This window comes from Momordica charantia (genome assembly GCF_013281855.1).
Source record: "Momordica charantia cultivar OHB3-1 chromosome 8 unlocalized genomic scaffold, Mcharantia_2.0 BLBB01000008.1, whole genome shotgun sequence".
NCBI classification, from domain to species: domain Eukaryota; kingdom Viridiplantae; phylum Streptophyta; class Magnoliopsida; order Cucurbitales; family Cucurbitaceae; genus Momordica; species Momordica charantia.
The window spans coordinates 16,675,635-16,688,595 of NW_028275166.1; positions in this window are offsets into that span (position 1 = coordinate 16,675,635).

Below are 12,961 nucleotides of genomic sequence, written 5' to 3' on the forward strand. Positions count from 1 at the left end.
TATATGCAAGTGACGTGAATGAATGATTTGTGAAAATATGGTTGAGAGAACAAAAGACCTTTAATTTTGAAAAGATATTTATCTTTTGTCTACTCTCATCATTCTCATTAGCAAAGAAAACAATAATGTCGATATTGTAGGAAACTTGTCAACCGTTTTTTATTTTCTTTTACTTTTGTTTTTTTTGTTTTTTTTAATGAATGCCTTACTTGATAAGAGATATACACATGAAGGTAATTTCTCAACCATATAAGGTTTGGTAGGGGATTCTTTTGCAGATGTATTTCATGTGCTAGTTTAGAGAACTGTCAAAAGTAATTGATCATAGCATTGTACATCTTGCTTAATTAAACAGCTTCATAACCTCAGCCCCATAATTGACAAGAAGGTCGGATACAAGAAAACAAATTTAACATTAGGAGCAATGGAGGATAGAAATCATGATTTTGTAATAAATTTTGACGATAAATAAAAGTCAGCGGGCTTCCTTTTTAAAGAAAAGAAAACCAAGAGTTCATGGATATTTTGTCAAATCTCTGGAACAATAAGAGATTGAATTTTCTATTGAAGCTTTGGGTAAGAGATTATAATAGAAGAGTAAAAGTGATCAAATTTCTTTGGATAAATAACCTTGAGAATTGGTCGTGTAACTCCCCAAGAATTCATCTCACGTACCGCACTCCCTCTTTCAGCTTAGCTAGAGACATTTTATGGAATCATCTTTCTAGCCACGTGTTATTCTTCACGAAAATTTTGTTGCGGTCCACTTTTGAATTTCAAAGACTGTCTTTTTAACCTTAGCTCCGAAGTGTAGTTCTTCCTGGGAATCCACTTCTTGAATGTAAATGACAGCTCCTTTTAGCCTTCAATTTCAAAGATTCTTTATGGAATGTTGTTTAACAACCTAGTTTGTACAATGAAGGACACCCGAAATTGAAATATTTCCTTTGAGAGAAGTGGGACCTTCTTAGTTTGAAGACAACCTTTGTTTCAAAAGTGCAATTGCAATTTTGCCATGACTTAGCATTGCTTCACTTTGCCCCAGTTTAAATTTGAAGCATTTGAAACTAATGTTGTTGGTTTACGTTGATTGCCTCGGTCATTAAACTAAAGCACTGTCATAGCCTTAGACAAACGTTTTTCCTTTCTTTTTTTTTTGTTTTTTTGTTGTTTTTTGTTTTTTGTTTTTTTATTTTTGGCCTGACAATCTTTTTACAAACAAAATATGATGCAATCACATATAAAAAAGGTCGATCATGCGTAGTCGCCTTTTGCAACTCTAGCTATGGCTCGAAATTATGTCTTTGTTGCTGCTCGTATAACATGATGAAATTATTCTCAAACGAAACTCATTAAAGGAGATTGAGGTCTTGAGACTATTTGTCAAGTTGTTAACTTCTCAATTCTCAAAATTTTATCCTTAGTCTTGGAATCACTTTTTTACTCAACCGAAGAAAGTAGACGAATGATTAAGCTTGAAGAACAAAGATGAGATAGATTTGGGAAGAAAATTTTAGATATGAATAAAATAAGTTAAAATAGGGAAATACTTGTGCAATCAAAAGAGCTAATTCATGAAGCAGCAAATCGTAAGAGTTCAATGTTATTTTCTTACCTTCAAAGCTCTCAAGGTAACACTAGGTGGATAATTTTGGACGTTGACCACACAATTAGATGTGGCAGACTTAGCAAAAGACTTTTATAACAAAAAAAATGTATGTGACGGACTGAATAAATGACTTTTTGCAATAAATGGTAAACTCTCAATATTGACCATATTTATCATATATCGGTAGGCTAGGCTCAAAGTAGAATAGGCTCAAAGCAGGCTAGGCTCAAGGTTTTATAGTGAGTGAGTAATTTTGGATTCTCACCTCAAAAAGGCATCCTTGCCCCAATATGAAAATTGAGTGGTTTGCTAATTAGCACATGAAAATAAATAGGGAAGCCAATATAAAACTGCTTTGAGTTAGAGATTTAACTCGACAACAAAGCTTGGAAAAGATATCTTTCAAAAAGAAAAGTACAATGGTTGCAACTTGAAAAACTTTTTATATCTCATTGAGAACTTTGAACGCATTCATTTTTTCACTTTTTTTCACAACCCATTTTTTATTATTATTTTTTCACTTTTTCACTTTTTCATTTTTTCATTTTCATTCATTTTTTTTTACCTTTTTTTTTTGTTTCCTCCAAGTGACTTAGTATGGTTGGTTTATGATTCTTGCTAAAGTCTCAACTAACAAGAATGATAAGAGTAAACCATATTAAAATTATTATTGAAAATCTCAAAACATGTAATTTCGATTTTATCAAGAGGATTTTTAAAGAAAACATTTTTGTTATTTTTTTAACGAATGATATGATATGAGTGATGCATGAATGAATGTATGACTTTAACTTTTCTCTTTTAAGAAAAAAAAAGCTCAATTTCCACATACTCACATTCTTTTTAAGGTCAAATCTAGCTCATCACAAGTTTCAACCAAATTGTTAACTTGATAAATGCCTCAATTCACTATATTCTCCAAAAAAATTTCATGACTGGCCTTACTTTTGTATCTCAGCTCTCATCTCATTTAGCTTAAAACTCTAATTTTCATGTTATGAAAAAATTGATATATTTTTTTTAAATGGAAATTGATATGCATGAGATGATGTTATACAAATGTTAAATCACAAATTAGGGGGACTATTTTTTTGAAATTATTATCAACACGTGAAATGATGCATGCGAAATATAGACCTTATATCTATATATAGATAAATATAAACAGTGAAATGATGCATGGGAATGATAGATGTTTTTTTTTTAATTTATGTCATGGACATGTGGAATGATGCATGCAAGATATATTCTTTTAGTTTATGATAGAGTTTTTTAGTTTGATTTTTCTTACGGGAAGAAAAAAAACATATTTAAATATGCTACAAAGTTCCCTAATGATATGATGCATATTTCATACAATTATTTATTTTTTAAAGCAATATTTCATGCAATTATTAGTGTATGTAAATGCATGCTAGATTCTAACTCAACCTAAGGGAAAGACATGAATATGATGACATCTAATTCTAGGGTTAAGGCTTAACTCCTAAGTTTTGGATTGGAAATGAATGAATTTGAAAGTTTTTTGCGTGCCTACATAGGGACATTTATAATCCCTTTGAAAGACAACATTTCTAAATTCACTTAGAAGTAAAATGTGATGTAGATGCATGTTGAAAGCAAATAAATAATAAAACAAATAGGAGTGAATAAAAGGTAAATTATTTTTTTATTTTTCCTTTTTTATTTAAAAAACAATATTCCATGAATGACATAACAACCCACATAAAATGCAATATTAATATGGTTGAAGTTATGTACTAATGCATCCTAGATGATAATGACCCCCAAATCTTCCATATGATTTGGCAGTATGGTCGACTTGAGTGGAGAATTTCATGTGCCTGTATGGGAATCGAAATTCCACGAAGATCACACTACTCAGTCTTCGATCTAAACTTAAGGGTAAAGCCTGAGTAGGAGACTTGTGAATTTGTGTGAGATGCATGGATAATGCAAACTTACAAAAACAAATAATTAAAACACAAAATGTGCAATAAAAAAGGAATGGACCAAAATATTTCATAATGGGATAGTAAATGACAAAAATGAATGGATTGACTCTCAATAGTCCGCAGTGCAGTCGCCAAGCTGTCACAACGTCCGCGATGCGGAGCGACCGACGTCATCCCTTGAAGGGTCTCTTTCGAGATAAGGGTTTGGAGTCGTCACCGTGGCTTCGCGTGGGTGGTCGTGTATACTCACCGGTTTTGTGGGTTACTGGAGTTTATTGTAGAGAGAGATAGAGGGAGTGGTGAGAGGTAGAAGATGAAGGAGAAGGTGACCTTTTTTAAGAAAGAAGAATAAAATTGAGTTTTTCTAAGGACCAATATTTTCTTGTTCTGTTATGTGTTGTGTTCCTGTGTCTCTGTGTGTGTGCCCTTTAAATACACAATGCTACAACGGTAACAATGGGAGGGTTAGAGAAAATAGGGGAAGGAAAGGAAGGAGAAGATGCTAGGTTACGTGGCTTTGATGAGCAAAAATTCAAATAGGAAAAACTGTTATTAAAAATCAATCATTTAAATAAAAAACCTAATTTATAAAATAAAAGTAAAAAATCAAGTCAAATCCAATCAAATTCATTTTAAACAAATTTACTTTTTTTTGTTAAAATTTAATTTAATTAAAACTTTACATTAAAACTTATAATAAAGTAAAGTTATGATATTTTAAACCAAAACAATTAAAATACAACTTAATAAAAAAACAAAAAATAGATAAATAACAAAAATTAAGTTGGACCAAATACATTGTCTACATCGAGGACAGTGGCTTTATAAATTCTATGACCACTAAGGTGGCGACTCTCAAGTGATGGGGTACGAAACTGCTAGTGATCTCTGGACAGCTATAAAAGAGCTATTTGGAGTTCAATCACGAGAAGAGGAAGACTGTCTTCATCACGTATTACACCAAACTTGTAAAAGTTCTCTCAAAATGGTTGATTATTTGCATGTGATGAAGTCTCATGCCTATAATTTGGGCCAAGCGGGTAGTCGGGTCTCTACTCGTTCACTAATTTTCTCAAGTTTGTTGGGATTAGATGAAGAGTACAACCTAGTTGTTGTTGTGATTCAAGGAATGATAGGAATTACATGGTTTGAAATGCGGGTAGAGTTACTTGTCTTTGAAAAGATTGAAACTCCATAACACCCAAAAAAATGTCGTGTCATTTAATTCAACCTTCGTGAATATGAAAAACAACAAAAATAATGTTCATAGTGGACAATGATAACCACATATACTTTAATAACAGTCGGCATACCCAACACTTCAACAATAATTTGAGGGGTCGTGGAGGCCAAAGTCGTGGTAGAGGTTGATGGAATAACAACAATCGCCTCATTTGTCAGGTTTGTGGAAATGTAGGACACTCAGCAATAACTTGCTAATAAACAATTTGTAGGGTCTACGTTGAATCAAGGAAAGACTGGATATCTCAATGGTTCATACTTACATAATGGGGGAAATAATCAAAGTCGAACTCCCCATGTCTTTCTCACAAGATAGAGCACCAATCCCTTTGTGGCAAACCTGAAACGGTCCTAGATCCGAATTGGTATATGTTGACATTGGTGCCTCAAATCATGTGACAGCCGACTACAATAATATTATACATCCTTCAGAGTATGGAGCTAAGGAAAAAGTGACGGTCGGTAATGGAAATAAATTAATTACTTCTCATGTTGGTAAATCTTATTTAGCCTCTTATCGTGGTTTGCTTAATCTTGAGAATGTACTTTGTGTGCTTGACATTGCTAAAAATCTTGTCAGTGTGTTAGAACTTGCTCAAGATAATAATGTGTTTCTGGAATTTCATGTTGATTTCTATCTTGTAAACGACATTCATTCGAGCAATATGTATTGAACGGGTCTCTTAATGGGCTTTACCAACTTGACATAGGAGGTGCAGCCATCGATTGTGCTTCAAGTCACACAATGAGTTGCTTGGAGTGAGCTAATGATAAAGTTTCTCATTCTACTTATGTTCTTTCTAATAATTTTGTCCCTAGTGTAAATGTTGTGGTGTCTAAAGTTACATGGTATGAACGACTTGGACACCCATTTGATTTATTAGTAAAAATATTGTCATTTACCGATGAAAGTGAATGATATTTTCCAATTTTGTGAAGCATATCAGTTTGGTAAATCTCATGCCCTTCTGCTTGCAATTCAAGTTCTCATGCTATTGCCCCATTTGATTTGGTTCACACGGACTTATAGGGTCGAGCTTCGCTTGAGTCTATTGATGGGTATCGATACTATGTTCATTTTATTGATGATTTTAGTCGGTTCGCCTGGATTTATCCTCTTAAATTGAAGAATATACCCTTGCCACGTTTAATCATTTTATTGCTCTAGTTCAATTAAAGTGGTGTAATCTGATAATGGTGGAGAATACAAATGTATTCATCAGTTGTGTTCTCAATTGGGTATTATTTCTCGGTTTTCTTATCCTCTTACATCTGCATAGAATGGCCGGGCAGAGCGAAGACATCGTCAAATTGTTGAGACCGACCTTACCTTGCTTGCTTAAGCTTCAATGCCTTTATGCTACTGATGAGATGCATTTTTGACCTCCACACTACTCATTAATGGTCTTCCATCTATAGCAATACATGGTAAATCTCCTATGGAATTACTGCTTAATAAAAGACTTAATTTTTCTGATCTTAAAGCGTTTTGTTGTTCTTGCTACCCATGTCTACATCGTTATCATAGCACAAATTTCAAAAGTACCAAAAATGTCCTAGTTCGTCCTTTTGCAGTTGGATTTGGGGCCACTGTCGCTTGCTCTTCTTCAAATGTACCAGCCCCTTCACTTGCTACAAGGTTTCCTAATTTCATTTCCCACCAACCACTACTTATCCTACTCAATTGTCATATGTCTAGCCCATTACACCAACCTTATGTCTTGTCCTCCCCACAACACATAGTCCAACTCAAAATTTGTCTCCTTCTAGGTCCTCACCACAACCAACCACTTCATCTAATTTAAATTTGTCTCCTTCTGTATCTTTCTCACAACTAGTCGCCTCACCTCCCTTTGAACTCACTTCTCTTATGGTATCTCAAAATCCATCTTCCTCTACTTTTCCAACTAGTTCATCCTCACTTGAGCTGTTTGAACCTTCCTCTCATCTACCTCGTCTTGGGAATGTTCACGCTTCAGAACATGTGCCGACCCCTATCCAGAACATTTGTCCTATGATTAGGACGGGGTGTTTAAGCCCAAAGTCTCAGAATCTACCATTGCTATAGATTGGTTGCTTTCGGAACCTACCCAAGTGAAGGATGCTTTGGCTACACCATAATGGAAGGAGCCCATGGATCTTGTGTTTGATGCGTTAGTAAAGAATTGTACCTGATGTCTTGTTCCATCCTCAACTTTCATGAATGTTATTGGTAAACAATGAGTTTTTTCGTATTAAACAAAACTCGGATAGTTGATTCAACGTTATAAGGTACGATTTGTCATAAAGGGGTTTCATCAGAATCTGAGCACTGATTTTTTTAGACGTTTAGTCTGATGGTTAAGGCCTCAACTATTCGTATGGTACATACACTGGCTGTGTTGAGTGATTGGGTTCTCCGTCAATTGGACTTTAACAACGCTTTTCTAAATGGTACCTTGAGTGAGGACCTATACATGCAACAGCCATTGGGTTATGTGGATTCTCAATTTCTAAATTTCTTGTGTAAACTGGATAAGACAATTTATGGACTGAAACAAGTACTACGAGTGTGGAATGAAACACTAAAATCTAGCTTACTGTCATGGGGTTTTGTTAATTCCAAATCCAACACTTCTCTGTTTGTTTATCGACAAGGTATTTCTCTAATTCTCTTACTTGTGTATGTTGATGATGTGATTGTGGCTGCAATGATTCTTCCTTAATTACATGCTTAATTACTACTCTGGACTCTAAATTTATGTTGAAGGATCATGGATTGTTAAATTACTTTTTTGGCATGCAAGTCATTTCCACAGCTTCTCGAGTTATTTTAAGTTAGTCCAAATATGTCGAGGACTTGCTTCACAAACTAGATTTGCCAAATTTGAAATCTGCACCTTCTCCGTTAGTACTTAGCAAATACATTTTTGTCTTAAATGGTAATCCATTGGAAGATCCATTCGTGTATCATAGCACTACTGGTGCCCTACAGTACTTGACAAAGACTCAGTCAGACATTGCCTATATTGTTAATCATCTCAACCAGTTCGTGAAACGACCAACAGATGTACATTGGCAAGTTGCAAAATGTGTGCTTCAATATCATAGTGTCACTAAGAATATGGGATTGTTGAATCAGTGACCTGTTATCTATCTTCGCCTATTCGGATGCCAATTGGGCCTTGAATATTGATGATCAAAGATCTGTTGCAGCCTACTGCGTGTTTCTTGGACATATTCTTGTATCTTGGTCCTCCAAAAAGCAGACAGTGGTCGCTCGTTCTAGCACGGAGTTCGAGTATCAGGCCCTTGCTCATGCCTCAGCAGAGATTATTTCACTTCGCCAATTACTGAGTGAGATCGGCATGCCTTCCCTAACTACTCCTATCCTACAGTGCAATAATTTAAGTGTTGGGGTTTTGGCTGCTAATCCAGTATTTCATGCTGATGCTAAACACATTGAGATTGACATGCATTTTGTTCGCGATCAAGTGCTTAGTGGTCTCTTGAGGTCGCTATGTCCCTTCTGCAGATCAACTAGTCGACTGCCTTACAAAACCTCTCACTCACTCCCAGTTTTATCTTTTGTTCACCAAACTCGGGGTTGTTGACCTCCCCTCTTGTTTGAGGGGTATGTTAAGGATAAAGGTGAAATGCAAAATTTTATTAATTTCAATAATTCCATCAAGTGTACTTTAGGTAAATGAGCCACCTCATAATCCATTCGAGAATCTTCCTCCAACAAATTTACACCGTAATCGTTGCCATGTATAATTGTTGGGTTTTTCTCTATTTGTTTAACACAAGCAGGTTGATTTGAGAAAAAGGAACATGACTAGAGAAAAAGAATCACACAATCTTTTAAGTGGTTCGGTCAGAAATTAGACCTACGTCCACGGTGAAGGGGGAAGCTTGATTCACTAGCTCAAAGAGGAAGATTGATAATTATTGTAATGTCCATTCCAAGGATTCTTCTTGCTTCACCTAGTTCCTTCATTTCAAACTCAGTTTTGAGGCATTCTTTAACATCAAACAAATCATTCTCCCTTTTTCCAGCAAGCAGCATGTCATCAACGTAGAAGAGAAGGAATATTTCATTCAGATCTAATGTTGCTTTGACATAAAAGCAACTGTAGAAATAACTCCTCTTAAAACCAATTTTAATCATGAAATCATCAAACCTTTGTTACCAACACCTCGGAGATTGTTTTAAGCCATATAAGGACTTATTCAATAAACACACTTGATCTTCTTTTCCCTTCTGATGATATCCTTCTGGTTGTTTAAGATAAATTGTTTCTTTTAAAAAATCGTGTAAGAATGCTGTCTTCACATCAAGTTGTTCTATCGTCAGATCTCTATGGACTACTATAGCTAAAAACATTCTTATTGAAGTATGTTTTACTACAGGTGAGAATATCTCAGCATAACAAATACCTTCTCTTTGTGTAAAGCCTTTTGCGAATAATCTCGCCTTGAACCTTGGCTGTTGTGCCCCTGAAATACCTCCTTTAAATTTATAAATCCATTTAGATGCTATAGTTTTTTCTCCCTTTGGTAATGGCACAATTGCCCAACTTTTATTTACTTCAATACAGGACATTTCTTTATTCATGGCTTTAATCCACTCCCTTGCATTTGAACCACTTACAGCTTCTTGAAAATTCAGTGGCTCTATGTCATTCAAAGAGTGAGCAACACTCAAAGCTGTTGTCACAATGTTGGAATCAGAATATCTCCTTGTAGGTATTATTTTTCTTCTTTGTTTACCATGAGCAAGAGAATAATCAGCTAATTCAGACTGTGATTGAGAGGTTTCTCCTTCAATTTCTGTTTCTGCTTCTTCTTCTATTTCTTGAAGTAAAACTGGTGTATTTTCTTGTCTTATTAAAGGAGTAAGCTCCACCTCAATTATTGTATTTTCCTTAGGTTTTGATGATTTCAATTCTAGCTAGTAGAGAAACATTTCTTCTTCTCTAAAGATAACATCTCTGCTATTGATGCATCTTCGATCAGTTGGATGCCACAACCTGTAGTCTTTAACTCCTTTAGTAAAACCCACGAACATACACCTTATAGCACGAGGTTTTAATTTCCCTTGATTCAAGTGAACATAACCAATACATCCGAAAACTCTTAGATCATCGATTTTTGGAGGATGTTTGGACCACTTTTCTTCAGGAGTTAAGAACTGGTTTGCTGTGTGTGGATATCTGTTGATTGTGTGGACTGCATATGTGGCAGCCTCAGCCAAAAATTTCTGTGGAAGTTGAGCATATGATAGAAGGCATCTTACCCTTTCCATAATAGTGCGATTTAACCTTTTAGCAACACGGTTTTGTTGAGGATTGTGCCTCACGGTTTTATGGAGGGTTATTCCTTCTTTTCTGCCAAAAAAGTTAAAATCTTCTCTACAGAATTCTAGCCCATTGTCAGTTCTCTAATACCTCACTGATCTTGCAGTTTGATTTTCTATTAACTTCTTCCATTCCTTAAATTTTTCAAGTACTTAATCTTTGGTTTTTAGGAAGTAAATTCAAGATATTTTAGAAAAATCATTAATGAAAGTTAGAAAATACCTAGATCCACTTAATGAAGAAGTTTGAGCTGGACCCCATAAGTCGGAGTGAATGTAATAAAGAATTCCCTTGGTTACATGTGTTGCCTTCTAAAAACTCTATTTCTTGGCCTGCCCCAATATGCAGTTTTCACAAAAAACTCACCTCTTCACTTACTCCCTTTGGTAATATACCTTGTTTCTCCAATTCTTCGTGCCCTTTTATACTAATATGAGAGAGTCTCTTATGCCAAAGATCTCTTAAGGTCAGTTTTCCATCTGTTGTGATTAGGGCTTCTCCAGATGGTTCAATGTCTCTAACTACATAGAGACCATTCATCTTTTCTCCAACAAGAACTACTTTCGAATCCTTTCTAACTTTAAGAGTTTCACCATGACCACTATACTCACATCCAATTGAATCAAGCATTCCGAGTGAGATTAAATTTCTTTTCAATTTGGGAACATGTCTTACATTTTGAAGTAGTTTAGTAGTTCCATTCTTCATTTCCAAAGATACAGATCCTATTGCAACAACTTGCACACATCTTTGTTTCCCATGTATACCAATCCACCATCCCATTCTTTATAGGTTTGGAACCAAGCTCTTGATGGTGTCATGTGATAAGAGCAGCCAGAGTCTAAGACCCAATCTTGATGTTCTCGGGTATTGACAGAATGAGCACTTTGGTTTGTAGTAGCAAGAACATCAGAAACTATGATTTCATTTTCACCTACCAAGGCTTCAGCTGGATGAGCCTTCTGATTTTTCCAATTTTGCTTCTTTTTCAAAGAATAGCAGTCCCTTTTAAGATGACCTATTTTATGGCAGTAATTGCATCGAATTTTAGGCTTACCTTTGTCATTTTGCTGATTATTTGCATCTTTGTAATTGTTCTTGGTTTTTCCTTTTGCAAAATGCCCTTCTGCACTTGAGCTTTCCCTCTTAGAAGCTAGTAATTCAAGTTCCTTGGTTTTGAATTCAGAAATTATTCCATCAGTACTGATAGATTCTCTTTCATATTTGAGTGCAACTTTGGCTTCTCTGTATACATCTGGCAATGAGTTCAACAAAATGAATGATTCATTTTCATGACCGATATTTTCTCCCAAGTTCTTGAATTCCATAGACAATTTCTTGAAGTCATCAAGATTGTCACTAATAGACTTAGAGCTATCCATTTTATACGTGAAGAACTTCTCCCTCAGATATGTTTTATTTGGTAGATCTTTCATAAGAAAAAGATCATCAAGCTTCTTCGAGATTTTGTAAGCAGTTTCGAGATCGAAAACCTGCCTCAAGACATTATCACTCAAGTTCAAAATAATTGTTCCATATGCGATTTCTTCCATAGTCTCTTTTCCTTCTACTGTAATCGACTGGGGTAACTTTTCAGGATCAAGAATTGCTTTCGAGGCTTTCTACTGACCCAAAACAGCTTTGAGTTTAGCCTTCCATAATTTGAAGTCGCCCTTTCCATCGAATTTTTCTATTTCAAACCTTGTTACAGCCATGATTATCAATCTTGCTACTGATGATGAGGAACAATAACTCTTAACCATGGCTCTGATACCAGTTTTGTTGGGTTTTTCTCTATTTGTTTAACACAAGCAGTTTGATTTGAGAAAAGGGAAGAGGATTAGATAAAAGAATCACACAATCTTTTAAGTGGTTCAGTCAGAAATTAGACCTACGTCCATTGTGAAGGGGGAAGCTTGATTCACTATCTCAAAGAGGAAGAAGAATACAAAGGTAGTTTCTATGCACCTTTTGCCTATACTGAGACCTATTTATATGAAGATACAAGTTTCATCTAATTGCAGTAAGTTGGCTGAATTACAGTGGTCCCAACTTTCAGTTGGTTCAACGTATGGTAAAAGGATTTACAATAATATTTTTGTTATTTGTTTTCGATTATGTTATGGATTCTTTTATCATCCTGATTCAAAGGGATTTTGTTGTACATATATTGAGCACTACTCCCATAATGAAAATAGTGAAAATTAAAGCTAGAAAACAACTTTTAATCATTTACAATGATTTCTTCTCTACCCACTAATGTTACCATATCGATCCCTACAACACTAACTCACATTCAATGAACCTCTACATACATGAACATACAATTAATCAATCTTAAAAAACTAAATACATTAACAATTAATTAAATACTTGTTCTTGCACAAATATAATTTATCTAGGATAATTAACATGCGTGGTAGCTTGTATTTTGCTATCTAAAAATTTTCACTTTCTAAAATTGGGATCAACATCATTAGATGTTATGATTTTGAATATGACTTAATTTGCTAGATAAAAAATTAAATTTTTGTTGTTTGTAAGAGAGGGCTTGTAGGATGACTCCGTAATGTCAAACTTGTATGATAAAAGGAAGGGCCAATTTCAATTATGGCAAAAATAAATTAAAGGAAATGACAAATTTAGCAACTACATTTTACTTTTGCAAATATATCAAATTAAAAAAAGAAACAGAGGCCCAGATATAAAACGTCAAATTTACCCCTATAACACTCATATACCACTAATTATTGATTTACGACTGATATAACACTAATGTATATTTGATACTTCATATACCTATGATATATCATTTA